At 29.4% G+C, this 24,141-nt stretch overlaps 1 pseudogene; it reads right to left on the reverse strand.

Annotated features, from left to right (window-relative positions):
- Positions 1–12,986: 12,986 nt before the first annotated feature.
- LOC111280633 (coniferyl alcohol acyltransferase pseudogene) lies at positions 12,987–21,622 on the reverse strand (annotated as a pseudogene).
- Positions 21,623–24,141: the final 2,519 nt, after the last annotated feature.

Genomic DNA, 24,141 nt, shown 5'->3' on the forward strand with positions numbered 1-24,141 from the left:
GATAGTCTTTGATTTACCATAGGTGAGATAGGATGCTATCATCAGAATCGTTGTTGTTTCCATGGTATGGATTTGTTTCTCTTTCACCTTCTTCATTCCTCTTTCGTTGCCTCTTTATCTCCTCTTTTCTCTTCTTGTATATGCAGTTGATGTTGTAGTTGAAGGATTTATTGTCGCATCTCCTTTATGAGGGCATTTTTTGGGTTAACATTGGTAATTACTACAACATTGGTGTTAGCTTTAACCTCTTATACTGGTGCTTGACGATGATGACGATGACATGCAATAGCTCTGATACCAATTTGATGCTGAGAATTGATGTTTGAGTTGTGAAAATTAACTACAAACAAAAAAAAAACTCATAAAGAAAACAACTCACAAAGATTTGAATAATGGCAGAATATGTTTATTGGATTAAAAAGGATAAAAGTTCACCACCAAGACTAGAAACTAAGGGATACAGAAACACCACCCTAAAAATTCTAATCAAAGATACAGAATAATAGAAGTTCACCACTGTATGAAATCTACCTAAGAGATACAGTACTTGAAGAACAATCTAAAAGATTGCTTAAAGATAAAGAAAAACTCTATTTTACCTTATACCAAAGAATAATGGTAAATATATAGGCTAGGAACATTCCTCAAAGCATGGAAACTTTCAGATTACGTTGCCAAAATTGTGCCTAAAATTAAGGGATTTGCATGTGAACTCATTTACTCCTACAGATTATATAATAATGAATTTGACCATAATCCCATCTATATTCATGCTCTTCTTTTTTAGCTAGTGTGAACATAATCTCTTTATTCCAACTCACTTTATTTTTATATTTATTTAGTGGATTTGGACCAAGGATAGGTCTATCTTATTTTTGGATAAGTCTACCTTAGTCTTAGCCCAAATTGTATGATGTGTAGACACTTTGGTGTCATTATGAATACATGAAGATTAAAAAAAATGTCATGAGATGCCAATATACCTAAGGCAAATAGATTTTCACATGTATAGGCCTCAAATGGCAAAAATTTCATCCATAAATTTGTATTCAAGGAATGTAATGTTATGTTGCAGAGATGGTGGGATATGAAATGCAGTGCATGTTCTATAAAACCCTACCATTCATGAATCCTTGTGCATGAAATGCAATGACATACTCACATAAGTAATGAGATATATTCCTATGACTAATGCAACATACTTGTATGGAATGCATGAACCTATCAAGTGCATGAGATATGTCTACATGGAATTCAATGCTTGTGTTATGTTAACCTAATGAAATTGACACTACCTTAAAATATGTAATAAAATGGAGTGCATGCACTACCTATTAAAATGTGCATAGAATGCATGTATCATTTTATTATTATGCCTGAAATGTGATGCATGTCGTATATATTAAGATGCATGGACTGGGTTTTTTTTTTTTTTCAAACAAGATAAAAATGTATATAAAAGATCAAATGAAAAATGTGAAAGATTCAAATTTAAAATTCTTTTTTTTTTGGAAAAGGAAAAGTTTAAAAACATACTTTTTTTTATCATACAGAATAACTGAATTCAAAGATTTTTTTTTCTTTTTCATTAATTTTTATTTAGCCAATAAACGAAGAATTTATGAATTTTTTTTTTGAAAATTAGTTTTTTTTTGTTGGATAATGCTAAAAATTTTCTTCATTTTATTTTAAAACATTTTTTGAAAATACAAATTTTGGATGACCACAAAATGAATGAACTACATGTCAAGAGATAATTTTCTTTTAAAGAAAATATTTTTCTTTTATTATTTATTTCTTTTTTTTTCAAATTTTAATACATATTTGGGTTATTTTTATAAAAAGATTAGTAGCGTTCTACCTTAGGCAAACTTCCTATGGCTCATGATATGCTAGGTTAGGATTTATACGTCTAAAGGTTCTCAGACTATTCCTCACTTCATCTTCCATTATAGACTAGTAAGACTTCCTAATCTTCACCCATTATAGGCTACTAACGGAGATGGTTTAATTTGAGTTGAAGTATTTTGCTAGCAAATACGGAGGTTATCACCTCACGAGAGCGTAACTACTTTACTTTCTCATAAAAGGAATAGAGCTCAAGTTTAGAGCTCATATATGTAAGTGCATATGCAAAAGTGTGCAAAGTGACATATTAATCAAAATATCATAAATAAATCATAAGCATAAAATCAAAATAAAATAATAACTAACATACAATTTATTTTATTTATTAACTTGTATATATTTTTTGGAAAAATTAAAATAAAGGGAATTAAGTTAAATATCAAATAAAACCAATTAAATCATTCAATTATTAATAGTGCATAATTAAAACTTCTTGCCTGACTCTCAAAAGTCCTTAGTGGAGTTGCCAAGTTGTTGTAATGTGCCGGTCTAGGGACTCGATCACTAGACATAAAATATTTAAAAATCATGAAAAAATATGGTGAGTCACCATAAATCCTTTTTAGGGTGTATTGGCTACCCAAAAGTTTATCTTTTTAATAAAACGGGTTTAGAACTTTATTAAAAAGATGGTTTTAGTCTACAAAAACAATATTGGATTCGAGAGTCGGTTAGGTGTGGGAAAGGATTACCACCCCCACAACGCCCACAAAATTGATACCAATTAATTATATGATATTTGCAATTTTGGATAAAAATGATTTTTATATCAAATTTAATTATAATTCCCTTTCTTTGTAAGTAACAAAATTAGTTTAAAAGAAATCATTATTTAAAAATGTTATGAAAATCTTCAAATTAAAGAAATAGCTTCAAAGTCTTCGATATAAAGGTAAAATTCGAAGATAGTCTTTTCATTTAAAACTTATCATAACATTCTTTCTAAAAATAATAAAATAACACTCTTTGTAAATGATAGTTATTAGTGACTCTCCAACATCTAGGTAGAGTACCAATCAATTATATTTCAGGGAATGCTATTTTAATTTTATTTGTTTAAAACTAAAAAAAAAATTAAGAAAACTTTTTATGTGGTAAAGAAAAATAATAATAAAATTAATATTTAACATCCATTACTAGAGCTAACATATGTATATATATATATATATATATGCATCATAAAAGAAGACAATAAAATGAAACATATATAAATGATGATCAAATGCGAATTTAAGAATCAGGTTTTCAAATATAAAGAGACCACTTGGGCTCTTCAACATCTAGGTAGAGTTTTGGTGCGTCTTTTTATATTTAAAATCGCATCATATTATTACTATTATTTATTATTTATTATTTTTATAATTGTTGTATTAATAAAACAAATTTATTTTGAGTTGTGGAAAATGTATGAAAATTCTTAATGAAATAAAATTTCTTAAATACCCCAATATTTCGGTGGTATTCAAGAATATATTATTTCATAAAAGGTTTTCATGCAAATCTTTAGAAATTTAAGGACAGTTTGGGGTTATGGGTAGGTTTGGGTTTAAATTTTAAGAATTTACGAACCTCTCTAAAAGTCTCTAACATCTAAGTAGACTTTCGGAGCAAGTTCATTTTTTTTATTATTCTTAAAAAATGAATTTTTTACATTTTTATATATTTCGTACATATTTCATCTTTTTTTCAATATTATTATCATTATTATTATTATTATTATTATTATTATTATTATTATTATTATTACCTTTTTTATTTTTTTTGAAACAAGAGTGCGAATAAATTGCATCCAAAATAATAACAATAATAGTTTATGACTCATAAGATTAAGTTGCATAAAACTAACTTTAGCATAAAAGAATTTAAATATTAAACCTATTACAACGCATTAGATTTCAACTTTAGCTAAGTAAGAAATAAATAAGTATGGACATATATTATAAAAAGCATGCATGACACCTAATAGGAAAAAAGTCAACTTTTACTCCACACCTAGAAGTTTTCTCATGTTAATGAATGCAAAAGACAAAAACCTAGATTAGACAATTCAAAGGATGTGATAGTTTGACAATGAAAAGGTTCTCTACTAGCCTAGGCCCTATTATTATCTTGGATGGTTTCAACAGTTCCTAAGGCTCTAGACACCAACTTTCATTGATTTTTTTTTTCTCTTTAAAATGGTACTCCTCTACACAAGTAAAATACAATAGCATGAATGATAACTCAACATGGCATGAGGTTTTCACAAAAGAGACGGCACACATAGGCAAAAGACAACAACCTTACCTTCATGAATTAACACAACCCAAATACAACAACAATCAATAGATATAGATTGAATGAAAACTAACATTGTCATCAAAGATCTATGCAGGAAGAAGGACAAAAGAAAAAAAAAAAAAGAAATGCCCCAACACCAAGCAAAATGGAAAGCAAAAAGTATGAAGCTTTAGATTTCTATCAACAAGTTATGTAGAAGAAATAGTAATAGATGTGTAAATGGTAAAGCTACACCCTTTGACATTAATAGATACAAATGGGTTTATGGGAAACCTCTAACTTCTATGCAACAGAAAATGATGAAACTAGTTTAAAAGATGAGGTTTTCTTGAGTGTTTTAGTTTTAAAAACTTTCTTTCATTACACACCAATTGAATACAAATGGATATGACAATGTTTACAAGCATGAAAATAAACAAAAATGGAAGCAAAAGAGCTACCTTTCTAATCCACTTCTTTCGGTAGACTTCCCCCATTTGGTTGTAAGCTTTCTTGTTTTCTAAAGCCTTTTCCTTCTCTTTTCTATAGCTCCTTTCTCACTACTCTCTTTTTTTTTAATAGAAACTAGCTATCCCTCTTTTTTGCATACTCAGTAGACCTTTTTTTCTAAAAGCTCCCTTGCCTTCTTCCTCAAGGCTCTAAGGTGTTTTTTTGTTTTTTTTCTTTTTCCACTTCCTTACAACTACTTTGGTCAGCCACTAATCCTTTAGAATTTGTTTGCTACCAATGCCTTCAGCCCCTATCTCGCTGGTTTATCCCTTTTTTCCTTGTAAAAAGCTAACTTTTCTTCTTGATAAATGTAGGCCCTTGGTTGAAGCAGCATCTAAGGGCTAAAGTTTCTTTTTTTTCCTTTTTCAAGGAACAAGCTTTAAACATTGGATCAAAATTCAAAGAACATCCACTGGTTCACATTATTCACTGCAAAGATTGGATTTTTAGCTTTTAAACTTATGAAAAAGACTATTTTACCCATAGTACAAAGTTTTCGGTATTTAAACCATTTTCCTAGCAATTAATGTTCCCAAGCTCATTTTTAGGATTTTAAAATACCAAAAATCATGAGATTTTATGAAATTGAGTTGGAAAGTTTCGTGAAAATCCAAGCTCAAAAAAGCCAAATTATTAAAGTACCCTTAAATTATAAAAATACCCCTATAAGGATATTTTGGTAATTTCACACTTTTTGGAGTACTACTATGATTTCCAATGCACCAAAAATCATGAAATATTATGAAATTAAGATCTAAAAAGTTTTGTGAAAATCTGATCTCGAGAAAATCAAATTATGAAAATATCTCTATAAGGGTATTTTGGTAACTTCACACTCTCGGGTATTGCTGTGATTTCAAATACAGCAAAAAACATAAAATATTATGAAATTAAGATCTGAAAAGTTTCATGAAATTATTAGCTCAAAAAGGTCAAATTATAAAAATACCCTTATAAGGGTATTTTGATAACTTTGTACTTTTTGGTGTCTAATAAAAATTTTTAGTGTTTTAGAAAATCTTCAAATTTGATTTTAAACCACTTTGATTCCAATTAAGTTTTGAGTTTTGAGAATTAACTCAAGCTCTATCTATTTTAAACAAGTTATGTGCAATTTTGACTTTATTTGATCGAATTTGACCTGAGTTGGCTTTAGATTCCTAAATGGACAAATGTGTGAGCTCTTTATAGGTTGTGAAAGGTCCTCTTAAATGCTCTCGGCCCAAGTTCACAAATGAGTCCTTGGTCAATTATGTTTAAAAATGTTTTGGATAAAATTCAGTGTCAACATGTATATGTTTTTTATTTTTAAGATTTTATATATAATACAATCTTTTTGTTTCTATTTATTATGAATTTAATAGATTAGTTTTACTTTTAAATTCAAAATTTTTTTGCATAATTTATATTATAAAAATTAGTTTATCTTTTAATAAATATATATGAATTTAATCATTTATATTTTATTATAAAATAAATAAAATATTATTAATATCTTACAAATTATTATCTTTAAAACAATATTAAAATCATTAACTTATGTAACTATTATAATTTGTCTAATTATTTTCATATTTTTAAATAAAATAATATCTTATTTTAATAATACCAAATATAGTAATTTTTAATTTTTAAGAATTAACGATTATTAATCAATAAAAATGATTTTAAATAACGAATGATAAGATCAACTTAACAATAAAATCATCTCAATGATTACTTTAAAGGTTTGTTTGACCCATAATAAAAGCACGTGGATTACATGGGCAAATCTGTTAAGTCATGAGTAATGTTTTCATATGCTTCAAATTCAATCCAACCTATTTCTCTAATAAGACATTCAACTAATATACAATTTTTAGAATTTGAAAATTTAAAAATTAATTTTTTATGAGGTGTCATTTTTTGATTAACTAAAAGTGTATAATATATAAAAATAATAATGCATATCGAATATAAACTTAGAATATATGGCCTTTGCTTTCCACTTAAGTGTTTGACACCGGAGTGTCAACACGTCTTACAACTTGGGTTGAAACTAAGGAGGACTTATCTAAAAATAAGTTTGGCCTATCCTTGATCCAAATTCATTAAATAAATACAGAAATAAGGTGGGCTGAAATAGAGAGATTGTGTTCATATTAGTTGGAAAAGAAGAGCATGAAGATGGACGGAATTATGGTAAGATTCATTATTATGTAATTTGCAGGAGTAAATGGGTTCACATGCAAATCCTTTGATTTTAGACACAATTCTAGCAATTCAATCTAAAAGTTCACATGCTTAGAGGGATGTTCCCGGCATCAAATTGGTATAAGAGCAATGGCAAGTCATCATCGTCAAGCACTAGTAAAAGAGGTTAAAGCCAACACCAACATTGCAACAACTATTAATGTTGACCTAAGGGATACCCTCACAGAGGAGATATGGCAATAGATCCTTCAACTACAACAACAATTACATATAAAATAAGAGAGAGAAGAGAAAAAGAGGTAAGAAAGGAGGAATAAAGAAGATAAAAAAAGGCCAACCCATACCATGGAAACAACAATGATTCCAATGATAGCACCCCACTTTAGCTATGGTAAGACAGAGACTATCACTTAGAAACCAACTTCAACCTAGCATATTCAATCCAAAAATAGAGATTCTTGAGTTCAAGGGAAAGATGCAACTTAAAAAATTCTTAGATTAGTTACACATGCTGAAACACATATTTGAATACCATGATGCCCTTAAATATCGTAAGATGAAGTTAGTGGCCATCAAACTTAGAAAGCATGCATCCTTTTGGTGGAAAATTTTGAAAAAGCAAAGGAAAAAGAAGGTAAGAGAAAAATTGCAAATTGAAAGATGAAAAGAGAGTTGAAAAAAAAGCATCTTCTAAATAATTTTTGCTAAGATGTCTTCCTTAGGCTCTATAACTTAAAGCAAAAAAATCTTTCAATGGAGGAGTATACAATTGAGTTTGACCACCTCATGTTAAAATATAAATTCGTGGAATAGAAAAAGTAAACTATTGCATGATATCTTGAAGAAATGAAGATTGAGATTGCTAATGTGGTATAGCTACAACCCTATTAGACTTTCAATGATATACTCAAGCTTACCCTTAAAGTGGAGAGACAACAAAAGGAGGTCGTAGTAGCAACTTGAGATTTAGGTCCTGATAAGGCTATATCAATAATGGTGGCTCATCCAAGATGTTGTTCCTTCTAAACCTATTCTAAAGTAGCCCCAAAAGAAAGATGAAACCTCAACAAGCAAGCCTTAGTCTAGTGCACAAACTATAAGGGTTTTTAAATACCTAGGGCTTATATACATTGCCTCAGAATGCCCAAACAAAAAGATTATGGCTCTAGTAGAGAAAAACTTGGAGAAAAATGAAGAGAAGCTAGCTAAAGAGGATCAAAACCTTAAAGAGGAGGAAGACGTAACCTATGATGATTGTAAAGCATCTTTAGTCATACAATACAACTTGAGTACTGCACCTGCTAAGGAAAAAGATTGATTGTGTAAAAACGTATTCCACACTCAGTGTACTGCCCATATGAAGGTATATGATGTTATAATTGACAGTGAAAGTTTTGAAAACATTGTTTCTACCTTTATGGTGCAAAAATTAGGCCTCAAGACAATAGATCACTCCTAACCATATAAGCTATCTTGGCTATAGAAAGAAAATAAAATCAAGGTTAGTAAGAAGTGTTTGATTCTTTTTTTCATAGGAAAACAATATAAGGATGAAGTGTGGTGTGATGTAGCTTTGATGGATGCTTGCCATTTACTACTTGAAAGACCTTGGCATTATGATAAGAGGGTTATTTATGATGGTTACTGCAACACTTACACATTTATGAAAGATGGATGTAATATCATCCTAGGCCCTACCAAGCCTATGGTGATGTTAAAATCAACCAAAGCGGAAGGAAACAGCTTGTTTACCAATGTTAATTATAAAAAAAAAATTAAGATGGATGATACTATGTATGCACTAGTATTGATTAAGGAGAATAAAGATAGTGAAAAGCCTCCTATAGTGATACAACCATTATTAGCAGAATTTCAATATATTGTTTAAAAGAAGTTACTAGCTGGTTTACCACCAATGAGGGACATTCAACACTACAAAGACCTTATTCCAAAAGCTATTTTACCCAACAAGGCAGCCTATAGGATGAGTTCTAAAAAGCATGTAGAGTTGTAACACCAAGTTGATGAATTAGTGAGAAAAAGAATGGTGTGTGAAAGCATGAGCCCTTATGTAGTCCCAACCCTTTTGGTACTTAAGAAGGATGGATCATGGAGCATGTGTATGGATAGTAAGGTAGTCAACAAAATCATAGTTGACTATCATTTTTTTATTCCATGCTTAGATGACTTGCTGGACCAACTACATAGAGCAATTATTTTTTTCAAGATAGATCTACGCAGTGGCTATCATCAAATCAAAATAAGGTATGAAGATGAATGGAAAACAATCTTCAAGACAAGCGATGTTCTCTATGAATTGATGGTAATGCCTTTTGATTTATCCAATGCTCTTAGTACTTTCATGAGATTTATGAATCATATCCTTAAACCTTGTATTGGTAAATATGTAGTAGTATATTTTGATGATATTTTATTGTACAACAAAGATGAAAACCAATACTTGAATCATCTACACCAACTATTTTACATATTAAGGGAACAAAAACTTTATGCTAAGCTTAAAAAGTGTAGTTTTTTTACTTCTAGCCTTGCATTTCTAGGGTTTATGGTGTCAAATGAAAGAATAAAAATGAATCCCAGCAAGGTTGAAGCAATTTTAAATTGGCCAACACCAACATCTCTACATGATATCTGAAGCTTCCATGGTCTTACATCTTTTTATAGGCATTTCATCAGGAGTTTTAGCTCCATTGTGGCCCCTATCATCAAATGTTTAAAAAATGAAGCTTTTAAATGGACCAAAAAAACCTAACATAGCTTTAAGCCCATTAAGTCTAAGATCACTAAAGCTCTCATCTTATCCCTACTAGACTTTGATCAAGTGTTCGAGGTGGAATATGATGCATCCAATTCTAGAATAGGTGTTAGTTTAAGTCAAAGAGAAAAGCCCATAGTATTTTTCAGTAAGAAGTTCAATGAAGCCAAAAATAAGTATTCAACCTATAATAAAGAGTTTTACACTATATATAGAGCTTTATTCCATTGGAGTCAATATCTTTTTCCTAAGCCATTTGTCCTATATTCAGACTATATGGCCTTGAAGTTTATCAATAGCTAGCACAAGCTCAACTGAAGGCATACGGCTTGGGTGGAGTTCCTTCAAGCCTATATCTTCACTATCGAACACAAATTAGGAACTTAAAATATGGTACCAGACGCTTTGAGTCGAAAGCACTCATTATTGGGGACTATGGCTATTGAAGTTATTGGATTTGATGTGATCAACGGGCTTTATGAGATAGATTCTTACTTTGGCTGAATTAGGAAAGAATGTAAGCAAGGACCACACTGCTAGTTTTTATTGCATGATAGATATCTCTTTAAGGCTAACAGCCTTTGCATTCCTTTATGTTCCCTAAGATAGGCTTTAATCAATGAGGCTTATGATGGTGCACTAGGTGGACACTTTGAAAGGGACAAAACACTTGCTATTTTGTAGGACAGGTTTTATTGGCCAAGAATGGAGAGGGATTTGATGAAACAACTTGAATGATGTAGAGTGTGCCACATTGCTAAGAGTCATGGTCAAAACACTAGATTGTACACTCCATTACTTGTGCCCAATGCTCATTGAGAGGATGTTAGTTTAAACTTTGTAGTTGGACTACTTAGAACTAAAAGGAACAAAGACTCCATCATTGTGGTCATGGATCATTTTTCTAAGATAGCCCATTTCATTTTTTATACCAAAACTATAGATGCTTCTCATGTTTTTTATTTGTATTTTAGGAAAATTATAAAGCTATAAGAAGTTTTTATATCTATGGTGTCTAATCGAGATTCCAATTTCTTAGTCATTTTTGGCACATCCTTTAGAGAAAGCTTGGCACCAATCTCAAGTATAGTTCTTCTTATCATCTTCAAACAGATGGTCAAATGGAAGTAACCAATTGTAGCATGGGCAACCTTCTAAGAAGTTATGTGAGAAAGAATATCAAGCTATGTGATCTTGTTTTACCTCAAGTAGAGTTTATCTACAATCGCTCACCAAAGTAAACCATTGGTTGTAGCCCTTTTAAAGTGGTGTATGGTAAGAATCCAATCAGCCCTTTAGATTTAGTTTCTCTTCCTACTAATCAACAATTTAGTAGAGATACAGAAGAAATGGCAAAGGGTATTAAGCAATTGCATGAACAAGTGAGAGCTAAGATTTAACAACAAAATGAGAAATATAAAAAGGTAGTAAACAAGCATTAAAAATATATGGAGTTTAAAGAAGGTGATTTGGTGTAGATTAACTTACAAAAAGAGAAATTTCCTCCAGGGAAGTTTGGTAAATTATAATCTAAGGCAGATGGTTCATTTAAAATTCTCCAATACATTAGGAAGAATGCCTATAAGATAGAGATTCCCAACACATATGAAGTATCCTCTACCTTTAATGTTGTTGATTTATCAACCTAACATGGCAAAAAGACTAATTCAAACTTGAGTACAAGTTTTTTCCAACTAGAGGAGATTAACACCAAAGTGTCAACATATCTTACAACTTGAACTGAAACTAAGGGGGACTTATCCAAAAATAAAATAGGCCTCTCATTGGTCTAAATCCACTAAATAAATGTAAAAATAAGGTGGGTTGGAATAGAGAGATTATGTTCACACTAGCTAGAAAAGAAGAGTATAAAGATAGATAAGATTATAGTCGGATTCATTATTATGTAATCTGTAGGAGTAAATGGGTTCACATGCAAATCCCTTGATTTTAGTCATGATTCTAATAATTCAATATGAAAGTTCCCATGCTTCAAGGGATGTTCCTAGCCTATTTATTTTCTATTGTTCTTTGGTAGAAAGCATAATATAGTTTTCTTTATCATTAAGTAATATTTTAGATTGTTCTTTATGTTTTATACCTTTTAGCTAAATTTTCTAGAGTGGTGAACTTTTATTATTCTGTATCTTTGATTAGAATTCTTAAAGTGGTGTTTCTATGTCCTTTAGTGTCTAGTCTTGGTGGTGAATTTTTATCCCTTTTAATCCAATAATCATATTCTACCATTATTCAAATTATTGTAAGTTGTCTTTTTTGTGAGTTTTTCTGCTTGCTATTAATCTCCAACATCTCAATAATCAATTCTTGACATCAATGTTATAGTTCAATTATTACGAATAAGACATAAAAAAATAAAATCAATTGAATTATTTCAATAGAACATACAATCAAAAAATAAAAAATAACAAAAAATTAATAGTTTTTGTAAAAATAAAAATTAAAATAAAAATTAAAAACCATTTTCCTCCATCAAACATGCTTCTTTTTGCATTTACAAATTTACATGAAAAGTAAAAATTACAGTAACAGAACAAAACTTCCAAATAGGCTAGCTGCATGTAATGCTGTAGTACTTCTAAATTTAAACACAAGATGTTTGGAAGGGTGGTTCATCACACGATACAAATTTTTTTGAAACAAAGTTTTGGTAAATTGCAATAATGTTACAAGTAAATTAAAACAGTAAAAATAGTGAAGCGCAGTAGGTTAATAAATTGGAGCCAATGAATCAAGATAATCAAAAGTGAGAGGTCTAAACACTTGGCTAGCTTCGGTCCTATCAGCTCCAACTACCTTTTGAACAGGTGCATATACACCACCCAATCACCTTCCCTAGCCGAGCTTGGCATAGGCATTACATATCCAGCATCGCCTTCCCAAGAAAAATGGTATGACCTAAAAATAGGCAATTCCATCTAAAATCCACTTTTGAAACTGGGAAACGTTGCTCGAATGATACTACAAAGTAGGCCAATCATCGCTGCCATTGCAATATATCTTGGCTAGTACTAGTTCTAGACGGTGAGCTTCAACCCAGTCAATCAAACCTAGGAAATGTTCCTTTGTCACTACTTGGTCCAAGAAATAATGAACTTGATTGGCTATCCATGGCAAGGGTTTTTTGATCAGTTCATTTAATCTTTAGCCTCCAAAGGGAATGAAAAGAACATTTCCAAAATAAGTGCTCACTACATTCATTTTATCTTTATCTCTTTCACCCAGTCTAACACTTCAATCCATAATAATACCTATTTTTGTAATCTAGAAAGACTCAAGCTTAGTTCTTTTGTATCCATGAGAGCAGGCAACTACTTAAAAATCATTGAGTTGCTCGAAAGTAATATAATATATTAAGATTATCAGTTGTTTGATAGTGCTTTTTACGAGGTGGTAAAAAAGATATGGGCATGTACATATGATCGAGAAAGGGATCGATGCTCCCTCGACGTCGAGGGTTCATCACGGACCGACGAAAAGATGGTACCATAGAGTTTGACTTGGACCTAACCATTTTCAGCCCATGAGACAAGAAACATGTTGGTTGAGTAGGCATCAACAATACGATGATCAATTGTGCATGCCACCACTAATCCATCGCATCTAAGTTCTATTGCCTGTAAAACATATAAGTTTAGTTCTCATTAAAATCCTCATAAAAGTAGTCAAAAATAGGGTGAAGCTTAAATGAATTAATCATTCCAAGGAGACTGTGTAATACTCCAACCTAAATGATAATTGGAATAGACTAATACCAAAGCCAATCAATTTATTAAGAGATTAATTAGTAAAAGAAAAAAGGCTGAGGTATTAAATGAAAAAAAACCTAGCTATCGTGAAACAAAAAGGAAATGAAAGTTTTTCATCTTTATCTTTTTTAGGGTTAGAGAGCATGAAAAATCAAGTTCGAGTTTCAAAATCAAAGGCTATAATCAAGTTAATCCCCTAAAGGTGAGTACATACCTTCTTTTTATTTAAGAAAAAAATATAATGTTGATTGTTATTATATGGAGTTAAAGTTTTGACAGAAAAACTAAGAAAATTATGAAAATCTTTCATTAATCTTCATGATCTATTTAGGTAAATTACTGAGCTTTGTTTATTTCATGTTCTTAAGATTTATTGATGACTATTGAATGGAGTTTAAAGGCTGAAAGTGGGGATTTGAATTTTTAAAGATTGAAGGAGAAATTCTGTTTTTAGATGAAATGTTATGATCTGCAATAGTGAATTAAAATATAATTCTATATTAATGGATAGGTTATTGCTATGATCATTATATATTGTTTGAAAGCATTCTTAATCTACTTTCTAATGAAATAAACAGAAGTCGAATCTGAGTTTTTCATGAAGAGTTGTTTAATTTTTACTTAAAGATATGTAGGCTATAAGGCAACAGCATCAGAGTTGAATTACAAAAATTATCTTAATTTTTATACAAAGATTTACAAATTAAGCCATATATGTTTGGAAATCTTATTAAGCTATTTTCCAATGAAATAAGCGGCATTGAATTTAGAGTTTCCTATGAATAAATGCTTAATTTTTATTAGAAAGTATATAGGCTATCTAGCAGTAGCTTATAATGTGGATTGTAAAAATTATTATAATTAATCTACAAGGAATTACAAGGTGGGCCATATATGGTTAGAAAGATTATCAAGTCTAGTTTCTAATGCATTAAAGAGATCTATTTTCTGATTTGGATATATTGTGATATGGCCATTTTAATGAAAAGAGGTTAGGTTGACAGTATTAGTTAGTTAGGTTAATTCTTGAATAACTTAGTTGTTTTCAGTATAAATGGTCTAAAAAAGGGTTGATTAATTTCTAATATGTTGAAATGATCTTGAATAGGCCATTAACTATTTTGAGAGAAAAAAACAAAGTGGTGGAATAAAAAATAGGTAAGTAAAATCTCACACACTTTGCTTATTTTTGAATCTATGTATATATGTATGTTTCTAAATGAGTAAATATTTTATTTCATTATTTTTGATATATGAAAATAAGACCAAGCATATGATTATTTTATGTTTTTGACATGTAGATGATTGATCATGCTTATGAATGAAATGAGAAAATGATTTATGTTTAAGGAACGATTTTATGATAGTTACGTTTTTACATCCTTGGAAAATGAGATCATTGACACCAGAACTAGTTCTACGACCTTGGCTAACAAGTAATAGTAGTTAGCATAAGGCCATGACTAACGAGTTATAATAGTTAGCAATGATCATGAGGATGAAATTATTGATACGACCAATGTTACGAGTTATAGCAGTGATCGTAGCTAACGATAAACAAATGATAATGATATTTTATGATGATGATGATTTACGATGATTTTTAATCATTGATCCATGATTTGGTTTGATTATGATATTTGAATGATAGTATATTTTAAAATGATTTATGAATTGACATATTTTGACATTGATTTATGAATTTATGAAATGGTTAATAGAGCGATGATCTTTGAAATATTTTGACATTATGATTTGACAAATGTTTTGCATAATCTATATGACATGTATGAAAAATGTGCTTGATCCGATAAGGTGCATTAATCTATACTAGCTGAGCTATGGTTTGCTCATTCTCTTTTTACTTTTTCTTTACAGATGAGTAAATGATAAGTTTGGTTAGTCTTGTGAGAAGCTAGAAGATCAAAATGGGAAAGATTACTTAGTTGTCAGAGACAATATTGGCCAATGAGATATTGTTAATGGTTTTGTATTTCATATAGTTTTGTATTTGGATATGTAGAGATATATCATTAGTTGGATTAAAGATATAGATTTTACTCGGTAGATTATTTTATTGAATTTTAGAATAGTTAAAAAAGAAGGTTTCGTATTACTTTGGGTTTACTTCAAGGTAATATGACCGTGTTGCGTCTTGGTCTCAAGGCGTGACATAAAATGGCATCAAAGCTTAAGTTGCAATCTTTGGAGAATTTTTAAAAGTTAGACTATAAGGTGATTTTCTTTAAAAGCCTAAGTTATGTTTCTTGGAGATTTTTTAAGAGTTCAAGTTATGATATTTAAACTATATGAGAGGTTAAAAAGTTTATATTATAATTTTGATGATTTTCTAAGAACTTAAGTTATGATAATTAGATTAACAATGATTTTTAAAGAATATAGCTTATGATCCTTGGATTGAAAGAGATGTTCTATGAGCATGGTTATGGTCTATATATTATGTGGAGATTTTTAAGAATTTAGATGATGACCTTTGGATAATGTGATAATTTTTCAATGACAATTTGATCCATAGACTATATTTGTGAGTATAAGTAAATGATTCGATGAATTTTGGAATAGTTAAAGTTTCAATGAATATTGAGGAATCAATGATTTAATGAATTCATAGAGTAATCATTTTGGTTGATATTTACATATTGCTTTTGGATCTTATAGTTAAGAGAAAGTGTAATTGCTTTGATATAGTGCAATTTTATATGTTGAAGAGATTTTCAATGCGACTTATAGTGAGATATATTTTATGAGTTAAAGGATTATTTAAAAGAATGATTTCATCCTTGGAGATCTTATGGGTTTGAGAAAAGACCTTCGACTTAACGAAATTTTGAAGTTATTTGATGAGTGCTAAGTGAATCCTTAATCATGGACTAAGATTGGACTAGGTGTACATTGTTGGAATTAAAAGTATAGAATATTGGAGTTTGAATGAAATGATATATTAAAATTTTGAAGTAATTATTTATGGATTATAGTGTTTGAGAATTTATTTTGATGGGTTTAGTCTGAAATATGATAATTTTGGTAAATAGTTTAATATATGTAAAGAAGGATATTCACTTAATTTGGTTCTACATTTTTATTGAGAAAATATTTAAGGTTTGATCATGCGAGTTGGATGTTTGTATAATTAATTTGAAGTTTGATTATTAAATTCCTATTTGGGGTATACTGATTTTAACGACTAAAGTGATTAACTTGTGGTTATATATTCTAATTGAAGTATACTATTGGATTTTATCGAATTTTATATTTTTGGAGAACATTGCCAACTGTGGTATAAGGCTATGTACTTAGAAAAGAATTAAATTTGTGAATAAAAATTAAAGTTTTGGTTATCTAAATGATTTAGTAAAAAAGTTGGTTTTGAAGAAGTAAATGATTTATAGAAAAATGTATATGTTTTGGTTAAGAATGATTGTTTGAAATCTTACAAGTGCAAAAGATTGTTTGAAATCTTATAAGTGATGATTTTGTGTACTTGGTGATGTTGAGTATATATTTGATTTTAGAGAAATTTAAGAAAATTTCTGAAATTAATGTGATGTTTTTAGTTATTGTTCATAACTATACTCTTGGCACAAATTCAAGTATTTGGAGTTTTTATTATTTAAAAACTATAAGAGAATTTTACTTATAAATTATGATGCACAGGTTTTGACTTTGACTTGGAAATGATCACAATATATTTGGTAAAAAGAAAATCTAAGACATTATGATATTTGTAGGGATTATGAAGAATCAATTGTTATATGATAATTGGTCTATTAAATTAGAAAAAGCAATATTCGAAATTGGAGACAACTTTGATAACTTGAGATTTATGTTTGAATTTACATAGTGTAAATTTATAGATATGATTTATTGCATTGATTTCATATGTATTCTAATGGTTAATTGACATAAAGTTTCACATTGTCAGTAAAGAAGAAAAGAAAATTAAAGTACTATGTGATATCTTTTTGGTGAGTAAAGGATTTGCTGATATTATTATTCAACTTTAAGGTTGTATATGGTTATGAGTTCTCCGCGTAAAGCAAAGTACATGAAAATTTGTCGACATATGTTTTTCTTGTTATGAAACAATATTGTGAAAGTTAATTTGCTAGAATTTTATTGGAAAGAAATATCATAGTGTGCAGTGGAAGCTTGATTCGATATAAGTTCTAAATTTTTATGCTATTATTAGTTGAGAAAGTGATGAATCTTTAATAAACAAGGACTAATGGATTTTGGGTAAGAATATTTTGTATTCCCTTTATTTTTTAAGGTTTTATCGTTGATTGATATTCTTTTAAGAAGTGCTTATGTCATGAATTGAAGAGAAATTTTTTTTATAACAATAGTCATAAGACAAACATTCAATGATTCATTTTAAGGTTTTGTATGGTAGTAGTCTAAGTCTTAGACATATTGGCATAAGGACAAAGAAGAAAAAGTTTTATTTTTTAAGTTTATGGAACAAATGGCTGATAAATTTTGGTTGATTAAGCAATGGTTTTAAGTAAACAAAAGAATTATACCAAAATTTAGAGATAAGATTTGTACTTTCAAGTGGTTAATCATTTGTACTCAAATCTCTCATCATTAAAGGTGTTACAAGAATTATATATAAGGTAAGGAAGGTTAAGTTTGCATAATATAAGGACATTTGAAGTTTTTGGTAAAGTGAAAGAAATTTAATATAAAGGATCTTGCCATCTCAGATATCTATTATACATACTATATTACAAATCTTTGGTATAAGAATATGTTCTTAATCTAATCTATATGGTTGGATATGAGTATATAGAATTAGAGATGATATAAGCTTTAACATATCAAAATTATCTTATTCAAATGGTTGATTGGAAAGAATAAGTTTTGAGATGAAATTGTTACCTTTATAAAAGTTTAATGAAACAATCATTCGAGAAGAGAAATAATTTTAGAAATGGAGGAATAAGATATAAATATAAATCAAGTTTCGAGGACAAAACATTTTATAAGAAGGGGAGAATGTAATATCCCAACCCAAATGATAATTGGGCTAAACTAATACCAAAGCCCATCAGTTTATTAAGAGATTAATTAGTAAAATAAAAAGGGCTGAGGTATTAAATGAAAGAAAACCTAGCTATCATGAAACAAAAAGGAAATGAGAGTTCTTCTTCCTCATCTTCTTTAGGGTTAGAGAGCATGAAAAATCAAGTTGAAAATTCAAAATCAAAATCCATAATCAAGTTAATCCCCTAAAGGTGATTACATGCCCCTTTTTGTTTAAGAAAAAAATATCATGTTGATTGTTATTATATAGAGTTAAACTTTTGAGAAAAAAATCAAGAAAATTATGAAATCTTTCATTAATCTTCACGATCTATTTGGATAAATTATTGGACTTTGTTTATTTCATATTCTTAAGATTTATTGATGATTATTGAATGGAGTTTAAAGGTTAAAAGTGGGGATTTGAATTTTTAAAGATTGAAGAAGAAATTTTGTTTTTAGATGAAATGCTATGATCTATAATAGTGAATCAAAATAGAATTTTGTATTAATGATAGGTTATTGCTATGATCATTATATATTATTGGAAAACGTGTTGAATATACTTTTTAATGAAACAAACAGAAGTCGAATTTGAGTTTTCTATGAAGAGTTGTCTAATTTTTACTTAAGGATATGTAGGCTGTAAGGCAGTAGTATCGGGGTTGAATTTCGAAAATTGTCTTAATTTTTATACAAGGATTTATAGATTAAGCCATACATATTTGGAAAGCTTATTGAGTTTACTTTCTAACAAAATAAGCAGAATTGAATTTGGAGTTTCCTATGAATAAATGCATAATTTTTATTAGAAGATATACAGACTGTTTGGTAGCAGCATATGACATGGATTACAAAAATTATTATAATTAATCTACAAGGAAACACGAGGTAGGCCATAAATGGTTAGAAAGCTTATCAAGTCTAGTTCTAACACATTAAAGATATCTTAATTCTGACTGAAATATATTGTGATATGGCCATTTTAATGAAAAGAGGTCAGGCTAACAGTATTAGTTAGTTGAGTTAATTCTTGAATAACTTAGTTGTTTTTCGTATAAATAGTCTCAAAAAGGGTTGATTAATTTCTAATATGTTGAAATGATATTGAATAGGCCATTAACTATTTTTAGGGGAAAAACTAAGTGATGGAATCGAAAGGAGGTAAGTAGAATCGAACACTTGGCTTGTTTTTGAACCTATGTATATATGTATGTTTCTAAAGTAGTAAATGTTTTATTTCATTATTTTCGATATATGAAAATAGAACCAAGCACATGATTACTTTTTGTTTTTGCTATGTAGATGATGGATTATGCTTATGAATGAAATAAGAAAATGATTTACGTTTAAGGAACGATTTTATGATAGCTACATTTTTACATCATTGGGAAGTAGGATCATCGACACCAGAACTAGTTCTACGACTCTGGCTAACAGGTAATAGAAGTTAGCATAGACATGATCATACGGCCCTGTTAATGAGTTATAGTAATTAGCGTAAAGCCCTGGCTAGCGGGTTATAATAGTTAGCAATGATCATAAGGATGAAATTGTCGATATGACCAATGTCATGGATTATAGCAGTGACCATAGCTAATGATAAACGAATGATAATGATGATTTATGATGATGATGATTTACGATGATTTTTAATGATTGATCTATGATTTGGTTTGATTACAATATTTGAGTAATAGTATATTTTGCAATGATTTATGAATTGACATGTTTTGACTTTGATTTATGAATTTACAAAATGTTTGACAAAACGATAATCTTTGAAATATTTTGATATTATAATTTGACGAATGTGTTGAATGATCTATATGATATGTATGAAAAAGATGTTTGATCCGGTAAGGTGTGTGAGCCTATACTTGCTGAGCTTTGGTCTGCTCATTTTTTTTACTTTTTCTTTACAGATGAGTAAATGATAAGTTTGGTTAATCTTGTGAGAAGCCAGAAGATCAAAATGGGAAAGATTATTTAGTTGTCAGAGACAATGCTAGCCAATAAGATATTATTAATGGTTTTGTATTTTATATAGTTTGTATTTAAATATGTAAAGATGTATCATTAGTTGGATTAAATATATGGATTTTACTAAGCAGATTATTTTATTAAAGAATTTTAGAATAGCTAAAAAAAAGCTTCCTATTACTTTGGAGTTTTACTTCAAAGTAATATGGTCGTGTTGCATCTTGGTTTCAAGGCGTGACAGACTGCATGTCTCTTTCATGAACCATTAGAGAGCTACTACGTTTTTGTTTCTAATCATATATACTTGATGGTTAATTGAGTAATTAATCAAGTTTTTCAACGATTGTTATCGTTATTCTTATTCATTCAGCCAGAGAAAATTTTGACCAGCAATCATCATAATCACAATGCTTTTAAAGTAATATAAATTATATATTGTTATTTGTCGTGCATGAATTAACTTATAGTTTTAGATATTAGGGGTTAACATTTTGTATCTGTTCTCTGTTTAAACTGCCATAAAAGCATCCAAATGTTTACAATTTTTTTTTTGTTCAATTTCTTTTCATTTTGGACTGTCGAGGGCTGGAATGAAAGCGATTTTCTCACCTCACAATGACGCCAAACCATTTTTATTTGAAAGGACTTTACTACTATGAATTATACCTGAACCGAGAGCACGCCATGTTTCTTCTGAGGTACAAGTTTGGCTTCAATGCAAGTCGAAGTTTTGAAGCTCAACATCAGCATAAGCTTCAACGAAATCCACCCCTCGATTGTTGCAAACAAGCTCGGGCTCACCAACAGTGTTAGGCACAACCTCACCAGCAAATTCGTAGCAGGAGACAAGAGCCTGAGCCATGGCCTTCTTGAAGACACTCACCATGGAACCAAAGCTTATGCTGTCCCCTAAGGCTTCTTGTTTCTTGTAACAGAAGAAGACTCCCACATCAACAGGCGGCAGAAGCAAGTCAAGGTTGGAGAGTGGTGGCCAGTGTTCTTGCGATGGTAACACTACTGCCACCTCTTCCTTCTTGCTCACCGTCTCCGTGAAATCTGCTTTTGTGCCTGTATCTAACTAGCTCTATATCTCTGGGCTTAATAATTTGTTTTTCTTTCTCTGTTATGTTGTTGGTGAGAAATATTGTGACAGATTGATTGGTGAGTTCACTTGAGGCATGGAACCTGACTATAAATATGTCAAAAGAATAATTTAATAATGTTTCCTTTACTCCAATACTAAAAAAAAGGAAAAATGTAACCAAAAAATAAATTAATAAAACTAAATTTGAAAATACAAATTGTTTTTACGTCAAGAGAAATTATTTAATATATTATTATTTAATAAGCAAAATAAAAAATAGACATATATCAATATATTTTTAAGATATGTGTTATTTATTAATTTTATTTATAAATTTTAAATAATTTCATTATTAATGTATTTGACAATTGTTTTCATTATAATATAAATCGGTAGTCAATAATTTGATGTATTACTAAGAGTCCATTTGGATAGCCAGTGAGATTGGTTTCATCAAGTGGTATATACGATTTGAAAGTGAGAGTAATTGCTCTTAGTGTTGATTGGGATGAAGTATACTTGTCTCAACTGGTCAACTGAGGATACCTATGGATATCGAAAATGTGAGGAGGGCAGTTGAGATTATAAAGCATTTGGCAAGTCTTCCATATATTGTCAACTTGAAAAATACTTATGAGGATGACAATGCAGTGCATTTGTTTATAGAGTTGTGTGAAGGTAGTGAGTTGTTTGATAGAATTATTGAAAGAAGTCATTACCATAAGAGAGCCACAGTTGCTGTCACCAAAACCATTGTTGAAGTTGTTCAAACGTGCCACAAGGATGGGTAGATGCATAGGGATCTCAAACCTAAGAATTTTCTGTTGGCAAATAAAGAGACAACAGCTTTGAAGGCAATTGACTTTGGTTTGCTAGTGTTCTTTAAACCAAGTGAAAAATCCATTGTGATAATTGGAAGTCCATACCACCTTATTCCTAAGGCGCTAAAATGAAATTATGTTCTAAAAGTAGATATTTGGAGTGCTGGTGTGTTCCTTTACTTCTTACTTTGTTGTGTTCCACCTTTCTGGGCAAAAACTTAACGAGGAGTTGCACAAGCAATTGTTCACTCTATTATAGATTTTAAGAGGGATCTTTGGTCTAAAGCTTTTGATGTGGATACAGACAAGGATGGGCGAATTGGTTATAATGGGTTTGCTGCAATGATGAAGGGTGGTACAGACTGGAGAAAAGCATCCTTAACTGGTGCATATTCAGGTATGATCAGCCCAGATTGGATATCTGCTATCAGATTGCCTTGGTCATTAAGATGAGTGGAAGAATCTGTATAATTGCAGCACTGGGTTCATGCATTAGATGCTTGAGGACAAGGACCCTTTTCATGGTGGGAGTATTATTATGAGCTAATTATTTTATTGGACTTAATAGACTAGCATGTAGCCTGTCACTATCATATGTTCTGTTTGAAATGAAGTAAAATAAAGAATATTAAAATAGCCATGAATATCTGGTTGTTACGATCAATTGTGTACAAAAGTAGAGGAAGGCAGGAATTGTGCATTCATTATGATTGGAAAATATAATTTCAATATTATCTCTTTCAAAATTCCCTCTTTGTTTCTTCCCTTCTTCTTTTTTCTCTGTTCTTTCTTTTCTCTTTTGTTTAGATCCAGAAATTACAATTGGATTAAGCAAAGGTTCGTATCACCTACACATGAGATGCTTACAAAAATCAGCTGAATAATTGAATTAATTTACTAAGAATCAAGCAAAAATTGATTAAGTCATATAATTAATCGATTAATTACTATTATAATTTTATAAAAATAGAATTTCAAGTCCATTCTATGGGGATGTACAAATTGTGGTGAGTTGCTACTGTTGCAGTTGGTTGTTGATCTATTTGTTTAACGAGGAACGAGGTGGTATTTGATAACAAGAATCTTAATATTGATGAGTTGTTATTTCCAATTTCTATTTTGGATTAAAGTTATAAAAGAGGAGATATTGTTAGTATGGTAGAGTTGTTGGTGATCGAGATGGTATGCCGAGATTCTGGTTAAATTGTAAGGTTTAAAAAATCTGAAGTGATCGTTGAAATAAATTGATATGTAAAATTAATAATAATTAATATTTTATTAATTGTGAATTAAATTTTTTTTTTAAATTATAATTATTTTATATTATAATTTTTTGTATTTTTAAACTAATATTTGTTGTAACAAATACAAAAGTAATTTATGTATTTTTTATTTTTAATATTTTATATGTAATACAATTATTTTTATTTTTATTTATTATCTATTTAATAGATTAGTTTTATGTTTTTAATTCAAACTTTTTTACATAATTTATATTACAAAAATTAGTTTATCTTTTAATAAATATATTAATTTAATCATTTAATTTTACTATAAAATAAATAAAATATTACTAATATCTTACAAATTATTATCTTTAAAATAATATTAAAATTATTAACTTATATACTATTACAATATACAGGGTTATTTTTATATTTTTAAATAAAATAATATTTTATTTTTAATAATATCAAATATAATAATTTTCAATTTTTAAAAATTAACTATTATTAATAAATAAAAATGATTAAGATCAACTTAACAATAAGATTATCTCAATGATTACTTTAA

Source organism: Durio zibethinus, chromosome 28, assembly GCF_047325235.1.
Source record: "Durio zibethinus cultivar Kanyao isolate XHJ-2024 chromosome 28, ASM4732523v1, whole genome shotgun sequence".
Taxonomy (NCBI): domain Eukaryota; kingdom Viridiplantae; phylum Streptophyta; class Magnoliopsida; order Malvales; family Malvaceae; genus Durio; species Durio zibethinus.